Source organism: Malus sylvestris, chromosome 15 (assembly GCF_916048215.2).
Source record: "Malus sylvestris chromosome 15, drMalSylv7.2, whole genome shotgun sequence".
Lineage (NCBI taxonomy): Eukaryota > Viridiplantae > Streptophyta > Magnoliopsida > Rosales > Rosaceae > Malus > Malus sylvestris.
Window position 1 is genome coordinate 12,381,021 of NC_062274.1, and position 17,730 is coordinate 12,398,750.

General features: G+C 38.9%; 1 long non-coding RNA gene across 1 annotated transcript; it reads right to left on the reverse strand.

Moving 5' to 3' along the window:
* Window positions 1-2,782: 2,782 nt before the first annotated feature.
* LOC126602082 (uncharacterized) lies at window positions 2,783-4,624 on the reverse strand. Its single transcript, XR_007615973.1, has 2 exons — window positions 4,068-4,624; window positions 2,783-3,337 (listed from the first exon to the last, which is right to left on the reverse strand). It is a non-coding gene; the product is annotated as an uncharacterized LOC126602082 (long non-coding RNA).
* Between the last annotated feature and the right edge of the window lie 13,106 nt (window positions 4,625-17,730).

Sequence of the window (17,730 nt, forward strand, 5' to 3'; positions counted from 1 at the left end):
TATTTAAGTCATAAAATCTAAAAACTCCATTTTTTTCAAAACTAGTAAAGGAAAAAGTGACGATGAAACATTGCGGACAACAATTGGAGTCGCTCGGGTTAAATTTCATGTCTTTTGGAACAAGTATGGCCATATCAGCGGAGTCACTCGAATTTCACCTATTGTCCCGGAACAAGGTGATGGTGGCATCGCTACTCTGTCAGGTCAAACTCTTCACAGAGTTGTTGAGTCATGACCATATTTTTGAGGTAACGTTATTCCGATCATCCTTTCTCCAACTTTAGAATACGTACTGTTTGGTCTTCTATCTTTGTATATGATCCAATTTCGTACAATGTAGCAGAGACATTTCCGACTCAGTGGTGCAATCTCGAACGTCGTGCAAAAAAATTGTGATGATGATGAATACTGTTTGCTTCCTAATAGATTAATAGAGTTTAATCTGTCAATCTTTTCGAAGTAAGGAGTGTTGAGGAAAAACATAGGTAAGCTTATGGGCCCGGGGTAGAGTTCAAAAGCCATCTTCGGTGACGTTGTTTTGGAAAAAACATCACCTCCAAATTTAGTATTTGTAAAGATTTCCACCGCGATATCCGGAATACCACCTTACTTCGATACTAGGTATTAAATATTAAGCTAATGGAAAACCTTTAGCCCTAGACTCACGGTAATGCATTGACCAGATTAAGGTTGAGGAAGTGTCGAATCATACCCGGAAAGACCTTTAGATTTAAATGTTAGTCTGACATGTTTGAGTTGTCTTTGTTTGTTGATTTCGTTTGTTCTTTCACCTTGTCCCCACTCCAAGTCAGAGAATTTCAATAGTGCAACGTATCATTCTCAGTCCGAAGTGTGTGTCCATCCCTAGTGATTCTTAAACGAAAGATCATTAGGAACTTGGTTGGCTGCATGTAGGTCGGAAACACTTTGTAAATCCTTTTATCAGACCCTATGAGTCAGACTCGCGGACTTTGAATGTCGTTTTCGGTTTCTCCGAATGTGTCACACATATTGCATGTGGTGATGACCGGTTGTTGTTTGGATGGGATATTTTGCATGCGTACGATATCCCTTATGTGCACCCCACTGCGTTATGGTCTTGGTAGTTATTATATTTTACTTGGTCATCAGGCATTGTTGGTTTATAGTAATGTTTGGGTAATCACTTACCACTCTACTCTCTTATTTACCCACCATCACTTCACTCTTCATTTCTCACCGAATCTCTCTCTCTCTCTCTCTCTCTCTCACTCACACTCCACCCTCTTGTATTATGTGTATAATGATAGTAGAAAAAGTGGCAGTGGAGGTTGTCCAGAGAAATATATTGGCGCCAATACTGGATGATATTCATGTGGAGGTTGAGATAGGAGGACCTCAATTTTGGTAGATTTTAGATGCTGTTATCTTGTAAAATGTTAGACAACTTCATTCACTTAATATATATTACCTAGTTAAACTCATTCTATTTTCTCTTCAGATCTTGTTTCTAATCTTAATACCTCACCCAATTCGTGAATTTGAGTTAAGTTTTTTTTTTCCTTCTTCTTTTCAATTTTCTTCTCAACTAATGCAGTTTAAGGTTTATTAATTATAGATCGATATAATTAGTATGTGAGTGGGCAAGAATCCGATATAATTCATGTGAAAAAAAAAAATTTCAATTCTTTTTAAAAAATTTTGGTATAGGGCACGATTATACAGAAGTGCCCAATCAGTTGAGAAGGGTTGTCAGACCTATCTGAATGAAGGCACAAATTAGGCTTTATAGTGCGTTGCCTTAATAACACAAACAACTATATTGTGCCCTTTGACCAAAGGACACACTCATAAAGGGCACACATAGAATTATCGTTGCTGCACTGTTGCTATTTGTCTACGAGCACATATGTTGGTGCTCTTTGGTCTCAAAGGGCACAAATAGTTTAAGGAAAACTAATGAAAATGGCTTGAAAACTTTGAGTTTTAATGAGAAGGACAAAATAAAGGGTAAAGTGAATAGTAGCAGATTTGACTTTTTTGTGTAAAAATGTGATTTTTCGTTAAAATGAACAGAACCGTAGACTTTTCGTTAAAACTCCCAATAATTTATTGTGTGCAGTACCCATATTTTTTGTAATGTGCCGAGTGCTATGCATATATATGCAACCGGAGAGCTTGTCTAACAACCGATTTCAGCAATCTTGGTCCAAGATTTCAAAGATCTGTCATCGTAGTCTATTTCATACAATGCAAAGTGAGTTATGGGGAAGGTCCAGCTAGTAATGCTCTCGTCGAGAATATTAACAATTTCCCCAGCTTTTTTCCTTTCTTCTTCCGTCAACTACCCGTAGAGGAGACTCAAATATGGCATAGAACCTGCATCAAATATTGCAGACACGCAGATTACATACATACATTCCCGTCAACACTTTAAGAAATTAAGTTACTGTAAATAGCAACTTACTGTTGTAGAAACCGAAATGGTAGCTCCAACTTTGTAGCTCCAACGTTGATCCATCTAACAGCAATGCATATATAAGTTTAATGATGGAGTGAAACCTTGAGCAATTTGAGCACGCCGTTTTTCTTTGGTTGACTCTTGATAAGCCTGTTATAGATAACAAACCTTTAAGTTTCTGAGAACAAATAAGATCTTACACAGAGAACAAATAAGATACTGATTGCATAACAACAAAGTTGACATGAGGTTTATATTCACATATCTAGCTCACTTCTCAAAACCTAAAAAGCATTTCTAAATAATGAATAAATATAGCAACAATAATATGGAACTACAACAAAAGCAAAACATAGAATTTCCAAATGAATGTTCATGTTTCTCTGAGACCTCATTTGTGATGAGTCAGAGATGGTTCTTGTAGAATGTTACAACCCCTAGTTTTATGGTTAGAATTCAAAACTAAATATTGGACTTTCTAACCAAGTTAGTGGTATGTCCATACAATTTATGAATTGATTATGAAGCCTTCTTCTTTTATAGCTACCTCATATACATAGACAACTTTTATGTCTTCCTTTTTAACAATTTTGAAAAGAAAGACAAAAAGAGTACAGTCAACCAGCTTTGTGGAGTTTGTGTTAACAAAAGAGGTTCTTGGTTCAAAGGAAACATTTCCAGAAAGAGTTGAACTAACAAACAAGTACTACCACTGCTACATAAGAATGGTTACCAAAAAGGAACCAGAAAAATATGAGAAACAACAAAAAGTGCAATAAATACAGATATACAGCACCTGCAAGTTTCCTGTGCAATCAATGTATGGTTGAGGTTCTTCTTTTACAGGATCAGCTTTCAACAGACCCTTCACATTAGCCCTTTGACGCTTTAAGAGTGCTGTAGAAAGAATGAGAAACAATAGAAGTGAGATTTTGCTTGGTTATGATCACAAGAACAATATACGTTGCAAGCAAGAACAAGAAAAAGAAAAAGAAGAAGAAAAATTAGAAGCAAAACAGTTCAAACAGGGAAGAAAAAAATAGATACTTTGAACACATTTGAACGACTAAATTAAACAGATTCGAAGAAAGAAACAGACAATTTAATCCTTTAAGATTAGGACAACTCGTCATGGGATGGAAAAGCAACGTAAAGGATGGGAAAATCTCAAGCAAACGGAAGGAGGAAATCTTGTATAAAACAACCTCAGAAAAGATATTAACTTAAGAATCAATTCAAGTAAATTATAATCGAAAGCAAAACCGCAGTTCTTCTAACTTTATTCTTTGGCCTAAACATAATTTGTGGGCAACAACCCCACAAAACCCTTCCTTTATTTTGTTAAAATGAGCAAACTTTGAATCAAATGGCATTGCAAATCCCAATATATGAAAACCAAAACAACGGCAAGCAACTTCACTGAGGTGTTGTATGAAACTTAAGACCAGAATCAATCAAGAACTCCAAAAAAACAACAAAACCCAGGATTTTAATGTTGAAAATTTACTCTACAATCGAAACAATCCAAGCATGCAGTGATAGAAATCAACCCAACTCAAAATTTCCAATTCTCACCAAGAAAAAAAGCCAATGAAATACAGTGGATTTAGAAAGACGAAGTCTTTACCTCGGAAGAAACAGTAACGGAAAGCTGAAAATCAGCAGAAAGGTGAAGCTTCAACGGAGAAGTGCTTTTGGTGGACTGCAGAGAAATGGGTTTTTCTCTGACAAGAATTTGCCTTCAATTGCTCTCTCTCTCTCTCTCTTCAAAGGTGCGGACGTTTCTCCATTGATTATCGCATCAGCGGAGACTGCCAACGAGGAACCCAGTGCAAGAAAGTCAGTGGCTGAGAAGAAGATGAGGAGGAAGGTTGAGAAGGGGAGAGATGGGGTGAAGAGGGTCAGCGGCTGAGAAGAAGAGATATAGTTTTTAGGGTTTGTTATATGATTTTGATGCTGTAAATTTTGAAAAAGATAAGGGGCATTTTTGTCCTCAAATGTTAAAATTTTCTGTCCCACGGACGTGGAACAACCCGTTCCAGGGAGGGGAGGTGGAACCAAAAATCATCCAAAACTTGTCCCTAGGAACGCCTCGTCCCACTCATTTTAGGCGTACCAAACGCGGGACGGAACGCCTCGTTCCACCCTGCACCGTCCCGTCCCGCGTACCAAACACGTCCTCATGGAACATGTAATTTGATTTTAGCCCGAGTTCATTTCTTCTGTCACATCGTGTCAACATGGCATAATGTGGATTATGCCTTGATTTTAGCCTGCATTATACTGTGAAGATCCATTATTCGGAAAAAAATGTATAATATTTGCATTCTTAGAGTAGATATGAATCATGTCAATTTTACTGTATTGAGATATGCATTCATTGCATCTATATTTTGGGTAAATATCAGTTTTCTACCCTCAAGTTTCATGGTTTTCAATATTTGGTACATGAAGTTTTTTTTCATTCCAGAGTCATACCTAAAGTTTTAATTTTAGGACAGTTTCATACATCCGTTAGTCAAACTATTAACTCTGCCGTTAACTAATGATGTAGCGTCTATGTGGACAATGATTGGACGCCACGTGTCATTAAGGGATCCATGTGGAAATTAAAAATTAAAAAAAATATATATAAAGAAAAGTTAAAAAAAAAAAAGCAAAAGCAAAACCTAGATCGTTTTCCCCAAATCCCCCCGTGCCCACCCTCTCACCCTCATCACCCGCAACCACTTCCCGTCCCCTATCATCCCTCCTAAAAATCTCGCCGTCGCCCTCCTTCTCCTATCCCGCCGTCCCCTCGAAGCCATTGATAGAGAGGTCCAAATCCTTGAAGTTTTTGAGATGACCCAGCGAGTCGGGAATCTCTCCAACTAAGTTTCACTCGGTGAGCCAGAGCACCTCAAGGTTCGTCAAATTGCCGAGCTCCGTCGGGATCTGACCAAGGTGAAACGGGTTGTAGGAAAGGTTGAGCATTTTTAGGGTGGAAATGTTGTCGAGAAACTGGGGGATGGTGCTTTCAATGAGATTGTAGACGAGAGAGAGGACCTCGAGTTTCTGGAAGCGACCGAAGGAGTAAGGAATTGGTCCGGAGAAATTGTTTACTGTGAGGTTGAGGTATTTGAGGTCAGGGAGGGTGGCAGGGAGGGCGTTGGTGAGAAGGTTCTGGGAGAGGTCAAGGTGCTTGAGATTTTGACAAGGGAAGAGTGAGGGAAGGAGGGTGGGGAGCGAAATGGTTGCGAGTGATGAGGGTGTGAGGGTGGGCACGAGGGATTTGGGGAAGACGATCTGGGTTTTGGTTTTGCTTTTTTATTATTATTATTTTTTAAATACTTTTCTTTAAATAATTATTTTTTTGAATTTTTAATTTTCACGTGGACCCTTTAATGACACGTGGCGTTCAGTCATTGTCTACATGGGCACCACATCATCAGTTAACGGCAGAGTTAACAGTTTGACTAACAGATGTATGAGATTGTTCCAAAATTAAAACTTTAGGTATGACTCTAGGACGAAAAAAACTTCATGTAGCACCAACCCACCAAACCCTCATCTCCTCTCCTTTTCGACTTGTCATACATCCACCCTTCCTACTCCATCTTCGACTCCACCCATCCACCCACCCACCCAACCCTCATATTCTCTTCAATGGCCTTCATGAGCTCGAACCTCCGACCCCCATCTACCTGATTTGACAGCGGTGGAGAGCCACGAGGTGCTAACCAAAACTACAACCCCTTCGCCACTGATCTACTGGATCTCGGATCTCCTCCAATTGCAACTGGTTTCGGTGTCTTCTCCAAAAACCCTAAGAACCACCTCACCTCCTCCTACGAACCCTTCGATCTTTTCCTCTCCTCTGCCAACAACATCCAAATCAACAACACCACCTTCTTCTGTTCCGTCTTGTCAACGTCACAGACTCTCGAAGGTTACCAAGAATAACATCTCCCCTCTCATCCCATACGGAAATCCCATTTCCCCAAATCCAATTGATTTTACAACCACCCAATTTCCCAAAATTTCAAATTGAATCAGAAAAATAAATAAAAAATTAATTTTTTTGAGTTGCTTGAGCTGCTTTAATGGCATTGTCGGAAAACATGGCGAGCATGATGGCGTTGGCTTTCCAGCCCAACACCTTAGCCTACTCCTGAATCTCCAAAGCCTTTGCTTGGGACACCAAAACCCTCACCAAGACCCTCCAAAAGCACTCTCCAGTTTGACCCACAAGACATTGGAGTCTGGAAGCGATGGAGGAAACTAATTTATTGGGAGAGAGGAAGTGGGTTTTGGCGAGGTTCTGGGGAAGCAACGGCGGTGAGAGAGGGGGGTGGCAGCTGCGAAGAACAAGGAGGTTGGAGATCTCAGAGAGCCTTGGAATGTATTAGGTCTTGACGAAGGTTCCAGCTCCAAAAATGGCAATATAGGTGCTATTTTTCAGAACTCAAATGCAACTTTTCTTGAAAATCTAGCAAATGGGGTATAGCCAAATTTTTTGTCTTTGGCGATAAGGAAATTGGCTGAGATGATTTTGGGAAGATGGTAAGGAGTTAGGGTTGGGTGGGTGGATGGGGGAGTCGAAGATGGAGGGGGAAGGGTGGATGTATGACGAGTCAAAGAAGAGAGGAGATGAGGGTGGGCACGGGTGGGATTGGGGAAGATGAATGTTTTTTTAATTTTTAAAATTTAAAATTTTATTTATTTATTAATTTTATAAATAATTTATTTTTAATTTTCACGTGATTGACACGTGGCGCCCAATCATTGTCCACATGGCGTCACGTCACAGTTAGGGATGGGCAAATACCCATTGGTTATGGGTAACCGCGGTTACCTGTCCATTTAAATTAAACGGTTACGGTTATGGGTAGCCATTTAGATAAATAAATGGTTATGGGTATAACCGTTTACCCGCAAAATTTAAATGGGCGGTTATGGGTATTAACCGCGGTTATAAACGGGTAACCGTTTACTCATTTATTTTATATATGTAAAAGTAACACAAACCATGTTCTCGATCCAATAATACTTAGCACCCAATAAATTAGCAAGGAATTCATCGGTCATTCTCTCAATAACACTACTACAGGAATGATGATTCTCATCATCAAGGAATTGGCCAAATTAATTTAAATTCCTTGCGGGTAACCGTGAAATTGACAAAAATGTCTTCTAAACAATTTTTGTAACCCAATAATACTTAGCAAATATTATATTTACCTTCATTGGTAACAGTTAAAAATATAGTCCGTAAACTATTATTTCAATTATTGGAATGGTATAAGGACTTAAAAATTAAAATATGGAAATATATGATAATGTACCTATAACGGTGTTTAATTGTCAAAAAAAAGAAAATTATGACAATTTTTTTTTAATTTTCAAGTTGTTAAAAAACATGTAGACGGGTGAAAAAGGGGTAATGGTAAAAAGAAGAAGATAAACAGGTTAAAAATGATAAATGGGTAAACGGGTAGTAAACAGTTACGGTTAAATGAGTATGCGGTTATGAGTATGGTTAACCATTTATAAACGGTTATGAGTATGGGTATAACCGTTTAGGCAATTACCCAACGGGTAAACGGTTATGCAGGTATGAGCATAAACGATTATGGGTAAATAACCGCGGTTACCCGCCCGCCATAACCGTTACCCATCCCTAGTCACAGTTAACGGGAGACTTAACAGTTTGACTAAAGGATGTATGAGACCGTTCCAAAATTTATACTTTAGGTATGACTCTGGGACGAAAAAAACTTGATGTACTAAATGTTGAAAACCACAAAACTTCAGTAGTAAGCAGAGTTTAACCCTTTATTAAATGACAACTACTTAGAAATTAACTAAGCAGAAATTACATGCCCTATTAATAAAGTTCATATGCTGAGTAAATTAGATAAGTGAAAACCATAAAATTATGAGAGTACTCAATAATCAAATGACATAATTTTCTTTTACCAAAACAGCTAAAGAGTACTTCCGTGTATGTCTCACAATTCCAATTCACAATTCTTATCATCTCATCTTCATACTTCCTTGTCATATATTCATAATTCCTTGTCATCATCTGCAAATAGACCTCTGTACACGAAATTTTTCTAAATCCCACAATTTGAATGATATTCTGAAATTCATTTGGAAAAAATTCATCAGTGATGACGTCTACTAGATTAAAGATAAACTCATATAACTAATAATTTGGTTGAAAGGAATATAACTCCACCAAAATATTTATAGCAAAAATGTCATTGCCATGAACAGATTGTGATCATGTTGGAATTTGCACAATATCAGATATAGCTAAAAATTAATAAATAATACACAAGTTAATGTAACTTAATGAATAAAAGAAAGCCGCACAATTTAAAATATGCCATTAATTTTAATATGAATATTCCTCACAAAGGGTTCTCCTATAACCCCCACAATTTGAATGATCTCCTAGAATTCACTCGACCAAACTCATTAGTGATGCATGAAATAGATGGAATGTAAAACTCAAATTATATGATACTAATAATCACATGGTACAATGCATCTAATTTAATTCCTCCAAACCAAATAGTGACCCCCACAGTTTAAAGATGCTATAAAATTTATATGCCAAAAGTGTTTCTTATTTCAACTCTCTACAAAAAAAGGGTCCAACTAAATTATATTAGTATAATAGTGAAGCAAGGCAATATAGCAGTAACCAAAAGGATTAATATAAAGACCAATGGGTGATAAAACGTAGGTTAATAGAAATAATAGGGAACGACTGTTTTATCTCTTAGGCTCAAAACCAGTAAATAAGAGAGAAGGAAATCAAATCAATTATACATTTGCTAAACGATAGGCTTTAGCTATCAATATAATTCGAAGAGAATAAGGTACAAAATGGATCTTACTTATCAAGGCTTCTTTCTAGCTATCGACTCATTAATGGAAATAAAACAACGTCAATGATATAAATATATAATTATATTATATATTATATATATTGTGATCAATTTAATCATAGTCATCAAGCAATCAGAGCCAATCAACAAATTGGACTGACTTTTGTAGTGTCCTCCTACAATGAAATCAACAGGATTGAGCTCTCAAAATGATTAAATGCAATAGTTAGCATATGTACCAAAGAACATATAATTAATTCCCTTTTGATGTAAATTCTCAATATATAGTGGCTTGTCCGCAGAATGTGAATTCATATTTGATCAAGGAAGGTTGTAGTAGTATTTTTAGTAGCAACTAAAATCTACTCTTAAGATTGTTGAAAATATTTGAGATATGGATGCTACTTCTCCTACAACAAATCACAAAATTAATAGTAGTACATCACAATTTTATCACCACAATTTATTAAATAAAATAAACCAAATAAGATAAAATAAACCACAATTTTATCACCACAACATATCTCTGATTTCATTAAATACTAATTATTTATATTGCCGTACACAGGCATCGGTCATAATTATGACAGTATAAGTAGGTAGATTTTTCAATGTGACGAAAATATGGGGTGGTGTCCATGCAAATTTCCGCCGTCTTCAGTCTTGACGAAAATGCACCTGCAAAACAATTAACACCTTTGATCAAAGACCTAAGCCTCACGCCCCACGAGGTGGGGGGGGGTTAGGTCAACGGATCTCCGATGTCTAAGTTAGTTTCGAGTAAAGTGTTTAGGGCCTTTTTAGGGTTGCCAAAAGCCTTTGAAATTTGACAGAATATGGGGTATTTATAGGGATAAGGCCGGCCATAGTGTTTAATGGAGAGATATTCTCTAAATATTTCCAAGATATTAAATAGGAAATAATATCTTGAGATAATGATGTAATTATCCCTAATTTATTTGAATTAGGATTACTTACTTGATTGGAGTCAATCTTCAATTGGGATTGTATTAAAGATAGGATTTAGGCAATTAATCCTTATCTTTAATTCCTTGCCAAGGGTAGGTGAGCTGTGGGCAGTCGTATTCAGTTCCTGGGACCTCCAGGGATGTAAGCTGCGCGTGGGAGCATCTGAGAAGCCTACCCATATATTGAGGGCAATCTTGTCTTCCTTGAATAAAAGTCCATGTGTCGCCCCTAGAATTTTTGAGATTATTTTAGGCTCCACAAATGCCCCCACACCTACTATGCTACACGTAGGAAATGATAGGAATCCCAAGATGCTTAGGCTTGTAGAATTGTTTCCCAATTTGAACTTGATCTTCTTTCTTGATTTGCAGATAGACTTCTTCTAGGAAAAGGAAATCAATTACCCCCAATACCTATTTAATTCTGCCTTAAGTAGAGGATTAAATCAATTTGGAGAACAATCATCATTCCTACAAGGAAGAGAAGCCAAAGGAAATTTTTATTCCCCCTCCCCTAGCGTTCTTCTTTTCTTGCTCTTGCTAAGAGTCGTCTCTCTTTGTTGTTCTTCTTCTCCGTGCCGCACCAAGGTAAGAAAAATTTGAATTTTCTTCTTCTTGAATTTTTTTAGGAGTTTTGGGACTTGAAAAATTAGCTCGGCGGGTGCCAAGGAGGTGTGAGTGGCGTGGCAATGATGCCATGGGGCTGCAGGTGGTGTGGCAAAAGAATCGGCTTGGCTTGGCCGAGGTTTTGGCGGCCCTAGGGCACTGGGTAGGGGCTCGTGTAGGTAGATGGCAAGAGGGAGAGAGATCGGGACGGGCCAAATCTCTCTGGCTAGTGCGCTGGGCTATGGCCCGTTGGAAATTGGAGAAGATGATGAGAGGTTGGCTCGGGCCGGACCCCTTGTTGGTGCCTGCAACCTGGGCCGAGAGGCCTAGTCCTGCTTCGGGGCGCCTGGCGCCTGAAGGAGGAGAGAAGAAGGAAGTGCAGACTTCCCTTCTTGCTGGGTCGAATGGCTTGGGCTGTGTGTAGGGCGAGCTAGAGTGAGGGCTGGGCCTTTTGTGGCCTAGTCGTGTGGATGAGCTGGGTCGTGGGGCTTGGTGCTTGGGCGTTGGGCTCTGCGGTCTTTCATTTTTTTTCTCATCTCGCAAGCTACCCTCTAAATATTTTTTTCCCTTGTACTTTTGCAGAGACTTTGAGATGTCTTCCCTTGATCGCAAGAGTGCCGAATATCCTTCACCCTTGTACCGTCAAGGTGGTTCTTCCTGCAAGGTACGCTATTTCAAGGCTCCGCATGTCAAGATTAATTATGACGAGCTATTTTGGGATTTTCTTGAGGCGTATAAGCATGCGATTCCATTAGGGGTTCGCGTCAAGTGGGTGAAAGATGACAGCGGCCATGAGCCATGCGACGAGGGCACCACTGCTAGGAAGAGGGCCATCAAATTCCATCAGTACTACTTTGTGTTGGGATTCACTTTTCCCATGTCGCGTTTTTTCCAGGAGGTGATATGCTCCATGAAATGTGCGCCTGCTCAGTGTTCCCCAAATGCAGTTCGTGCGATAGTGGGATTCTCGAACTTGAGCAGGTTCTTTGATCTTAGCTTGACCATAAATGAGTTATGGTACTTCTTTGAGATCGGCCACAAGGAATGTGTGGGGCAGCTGAGGTCTCACCATAGGCTGCTCGATGTTTCTAGCAAAAGCAATCATGAATGGGCGAGAGATACCTTGGAGGTGAGCGGAGAATGGGAGTCTGACTTTTCTCCCAAGCTGCGTGTCCCGACTACCTTTATCAGTGGTAAGTGAACTGCTTCATTCTTGTCCTGCTTGAATTTTTGTTAAGTTGCTCCATGACTTCAATTTATTGATCGTATTTCTTACTTTGTGTCAATTCGGAGTTTGGCTCAACTCCAAGAACTTCGGCAGATATGAAGAAAGTTAGACCCGGCAGTTTCTGACACGACACGGTGACACAACACGAAAACGACGGGTTTCGGGTCAACACGATAACTTATCGGGTCATTATCGGGTGACCAGTTAAGAACCCATTAATAACAGGTTCTTAACAGGTATACATGCGGGTAACACGGGGGTAACCCGTTTCGACCTGTTAAGAAAAAAATTATTTTGACAATTTTAAAGTTTAATTACTAAAATATTTATTATAAAATACAATAGCCATATTAATATATACAATATATTCTATATTAAATATATAGTTTTGTATTATTATTCTATATAAGTTTAAAAAAAAGTTTTAGTTATTATTTATTTTTATTATGAGAGTTCCTTATTATCATTACTAGGATAAATTTTACTTAACATGTAGTTGTCCAAAATTAAAATAAACTAATATAGTATTTGTATAGGCAAGAACTAAGAAGACATATATACAAGTATGAAAAATATGAAAGAATATATAAACACTCGTGATTCGTCATTATTCTTTCACGAGTAGATAATGGTTACACTTACATTATCATTTAGATTTTTAAAATCCTCCAAACCTTCATGAATAATGTTTTTTATTTGAGGGCAACATTAATAAAATTAATAATAATTATTGTAGAAGTGTAAAAAATGTAAAAAAATAAAATATACAATCACTCATAGTGACAAACTTTACAACTTTCATGAAGGGGTCAACTTCGAAATCCAACACTATAATTCATAAACCTTAAATTTATATTTAACCGTCGATTGTCATTTACGCTTTATTCTTCTTATTGAATTTCATTTTTGAAATTTTCTTTTTTGAAAACATGATCATCTGATGAATGTAAGAAGATGAACGGTTTAGATCTTTGATATCACATTTCGATATTTTATGATTAACTGAAATATGAGTCGATGTCATATAGTTTGTAGAAACTTTATAAACATCAAGTAATATTTTCACTAACCGTAAACTCTGAATATATTATCAATGATCTAAACCGTTCACCTTCCTGTATCCTCTAATAGATCAAGTTTTCAAAAAAGAAAATCTGAAAAAAATAAAAAACAAAATTTGATGAGAACAATGAAGCGTAAATGTAAACAACAATCAACGGTTAAATTTTGATCTATGATTTATATGATTATAGTGGCGAATTTCGAAGTTAAGCTCTTCATGAAAGTTGTAAAGCTTGTCATTACAAGCGTTTATATATTTTTTTGGGTAAAAGACTGTTTACTACTCTCATGTTTCGTGGTTTTCAACATTTAGTACATTAAGTTTTTTTCGTCTCAGAGTCATACCTAAAGTGTAAATTTTGGGACAGTTTCATACATCCATTAGTCAAACTGTTAAATCTGCCGTTAATTGTGACGTGGCGCCCATGTGGACAATGACTGGGCGCCACGTGTCAGCCACGTTTTTTTTTTCTTTTTTCTTCTTTCTTCCTCCGACTGCAACTTTTTTTTTTTTTCTTCTTCCTTATCCTTCTTCCTCCCCCTTCTCATTCTTCCTTCTTCTTCCTTCTCCCTTCTCATTCTCCTTCTTCTTCCTCCGAATATGGGGAAGTTTCTTATTTTTTTCCTTCTTCCTCCTCCTTCCTCCTTTCTTCTTTCCTTCCTCATTCTTCCTTCATCTTCTTCTTATTCTTCCTCCGAATCTGCCCAGATTCGGTTTTTTTTTTTCTTTTCTTCTTCCTTCTTCTTCTCCTTCTTCCTTCCCCCTTCCTCCTTCTTTCTTCTTCCTTCTTCCTTTCCCTTCTTCTCCTTCTTCCTTCTTCTTCCTCCGAATCTGGGGAAGATGAAGGTTTTTTTTTTTTTTTTTTGAGGAAGATGAAGAAGAAGGAAGAAGGAAGAAGGAAGAAGGAGAAGAAGGGGAAGGAAGAAGGAGGAAGGAAGAAGAAGAAAAAGAAGGAAGAAGGAGGAAGGAAGAAGGAGAACGAAGAAAAAAAAAAGTTGCAGTCGGAGGAAGAAGAAGAAGAAGAAGAAAGAAGAAAAAAGAAGAAAAAAAAATAAATAAAAAGCCGAATCTGGGTAGATTCGGAGGAAGAAGAAGAAGAAGAAGAAGAAGAAGAAGAAGAGGAAGGAAGAAGGATGAAGGATGAAGGAGAAAGAAGATGGAGAAAAAAAAAAAAAACTTCCCCAGATTTGGAGGAAGAAGAAGAAGAAGAAGAAGGAGAAGGGGAAGGAAGAAGGAGGAAGAATGAGGAAGAAGAAGAAAGAAGAAGAAAAAAAAGAAAAAAAAGAAAAAAAAGAAAAAAAAGAAAAAAAAACCGAATCTGGGCAGATTCGGAGGAAGAAGAAGGAAGAAGGAAGAAGGAAGAAGGAAGAAGAAGGAAGAAGGAGGAAGAAGAAAAAAAAAAAACCATCCCTAGATTCGGAGGAAGAAGAAGAAGAAGGAGAAGGAGAAGGGAGAAGGGAGAAGGAAGAAGAAGGAAGAAGGAGAAGAAGGGGAAGGAAGAAGGAGGAAGGAAGAAGGAGAAGGAGGAAGAAAAAAAAAAGTTGAGTCGGAGGAAGAAGAAGAAGAAGAAGAAGAAGAAGAAGAAGAAAGAAGGAAAAAAAAGAAAAACGTGCCTGACACGTGGTGCCCAATCATTGTCCACATGGCGCCACGTCACAATTAACGGTAGATTTAACAGTTTGACTAACGATGTATGAGACTGTCCCAAAATTTACACTTTAGGTATGACTCTGAGACGAAAAAAACTTGATGTACTAAATGTTGAAAATCATGAAACATGAGGGTAGTAAACAGTCTTTTACCCTATTTTTTTCTATATTTTTTTTACACTTATACATTAATTAAAAAACTATTAAAGACTTTAGGTAAGTGAAAATATACTTAAAAGAAAAATGTGTTTTTATGTTTTGGATGTGACAATATAGTATGTATATACTTATTTAGTATTATGTTTTTCATTTGATTATTTATTGGTTTAAAATATATTTTCCTTAACGGGTAACGGGTCGGGTCATATTACCTGTTAATATTATCGGGTTGATTTCAGGTCGGGTCATTTTACCCGTTTATTTTAACGGGTGTTATACGACACGACCCGTTAAGATATCGGGTATGACACGAAAATGACACGAACACGTAAAACACGACACGAATGCCAGGTCTAAAGAAAGTGCACATCGTCTTGGGCATTCCTATTGAGTAACGTGAGTGGTGTTAGCTGCTCAGCCCTAATCATTGGGAAAAATATGGCCTGCCTCTGAGGGAAAAGATAAAGCATATAAAGGACGAGGCGTTGGCTCGCTCGATCGCTGCTGTAGAGCCTGCTGCCAATGTGGGTGGAAAGAAAAGATCTTCCTCACCTGCTTGTGAGTCTTTGGCCGAGAAGAAGCCAAAGACTTCTTTTACTGCTCGTGGGAGCTCATCTGCTACCGAGAAGTTTGTCATTGATCTAACTTCCCCCAAGGGGGTGAAGAATACCGTTGAGCTTGAGCCTGTGAAACTTGCTGCTCCAAAGGTAACCGCATTTATTATTGAGAGACTTGCCCAGCAGAAGGGTTCGATGACGCATCTGGTGTCTGGGTTTGTGTTTAAACGTCCGTCAGGAGCTAAGCCTAGTTCGACTTCTGAGAGGCTCGCTGCTATAAAAAATGGGAATATAGATTCTGCTGCTAAGGTGGTGCCTAGGCCTGTTCTTCCTTCCGCTGTGACTGACTCGTCTGCTGAGAAGGGGAAATCTGCTCGTATGGGCAGTTGTGAGAGATCCACTGAGTCTAAAGTTGGAGAGTTTCTCGAGGTTTGTGAGCTACTGAAGGCTGACCTGCTTGAGGACATCGATGCATGCGCCAAATTTGTTGATAGTGTTAGGAAAGTTGTCATCCGCTCAGACTCATTTGCGAAGCGCTCTGCCTTCTCGAGGAGGTTATCTCTGATTGCTACAATACATAAGATTTTGATCTTGGTAGCTAAGTCTATGCGCGTTGATCAAGATGTTGTCAAGTGTGCTAAGGAGGCCAAAGTGGCATTGGTGGCTCAGCTTCGCTCAGCTCCTTAAAAGATCGAGAAGCTCGAATTTGAACTCGCCGTTTTGAAGGGGTTTGATGTCTCTGCCCCCACTTCTTTGTAGCTGGAGATCGCTCATCAGGAGGTCGCCAACTTAAATGCTAGGCTTAGTGCGACTCAGGCGATGTTGGAAGCTGTAGAGAATGAAGTCAGTCGTGTTTCTTCGGTGGTCGATGACCTTGCGCGTGTCAATTAGGAGCTACAATCTGCTTGCTTTGACGAGGACGAAGAGCTTATCTTCATGCATGCTGAAGTGTCTCATCTCAAAGAGGTGGATTTGCATGGTGCGTTGTCTGCTAACGAAAACCTAAAAAATGAACTGGATGAGCTACACGGTGCTTACACTGGGCTTGTTGAGGAGAATGTGTAGCTGAAGAATGAGAAAGCTGGTCACGAAGTGGCGCTTGCTTCTTGTCAGGCCGATTTCTACAAGCTTGGCTATGTAGACCATCTTCAGGGTAGGCTGTCGGATTATGAGTTTTCCAAGAATGACTTCGAGACTTTTTCCATTTCTCCAATTGATCTGCTTGATTTCTCGTTTGAGGCTGCCTTTGGTGGAGCAGCTGAGGGTCAGGCAGTCCAGGCAGGGATGGCTGAGGATGAGCTGATGGAAGCTTTGGCTGCTGGGAGTGGTGCGGCTGCTGAAGACGTGGCAGTTGAGGAACCAATGGTTCGCAGGCTACCTAGGAGTAGTCTTTTTTCTTAGACTTAGGAATTTTCTTCTTTTCCTTTTTGTTCTGCTTTATTTGAGCTTTGCTGGCCTTCGAGCCGGTTTATCAATTTGCTAGAAATTTAATAAACAGCTTTCCTTGTTTTGCTTCATCCTACTGTTTCACCATGTTTTTTGCAAAACTTTATCCTAGGACGTTTGGCTAGGTGAGCTACCTCAATGAAGCAGCCGATCCCACGTCGTCACTTAGGTTTTAGCTTTGTCTTCGGGACTTCTAAAGCTTTACCTACAAGGGGAAAAAATATGAGATTTTTAACTTATAGAGCCGGCTACCGAGCTCGTTGCCTCCGTAGGAAGTAGGCGAGTTCTCGTAGCTACAATAGTTATGAATCTCGACTTTGGATGTCTTCATGATCTTTAGCCCTCCTGGGGTGTGTTGCAAGATTTTTGACTTATAAAGCCGTAGGCCGGACTTGTGCTTCTCGTAGAAAGCAGATGAGGTCCGCGTAGTTGCTATAGTCGTGACACTCGACTTTAGTAGCTTTTTAAGTTTTGGGCATCTTGGAGCACATTGTGAGATTTTTTACTTATAGAGTCATCGGTCGTACTTATGCTTCTTGTAGGAAGCAGAGGAGGACCGCGTAGCTGCAATAGTCGTGACACTCGACTTTGATCTAGCAAAATTTAAATAATAGACTGTTGGTCGGAAGCGCTGCTTTTAAGTAAGTAGGCGAGTTTGCGTAGTCATAGCAAACGTAAGTCTTGGCTTACGGATTACCTTGGGCTGCCAGCCATTGGGTCGTCGGCCGGGTGT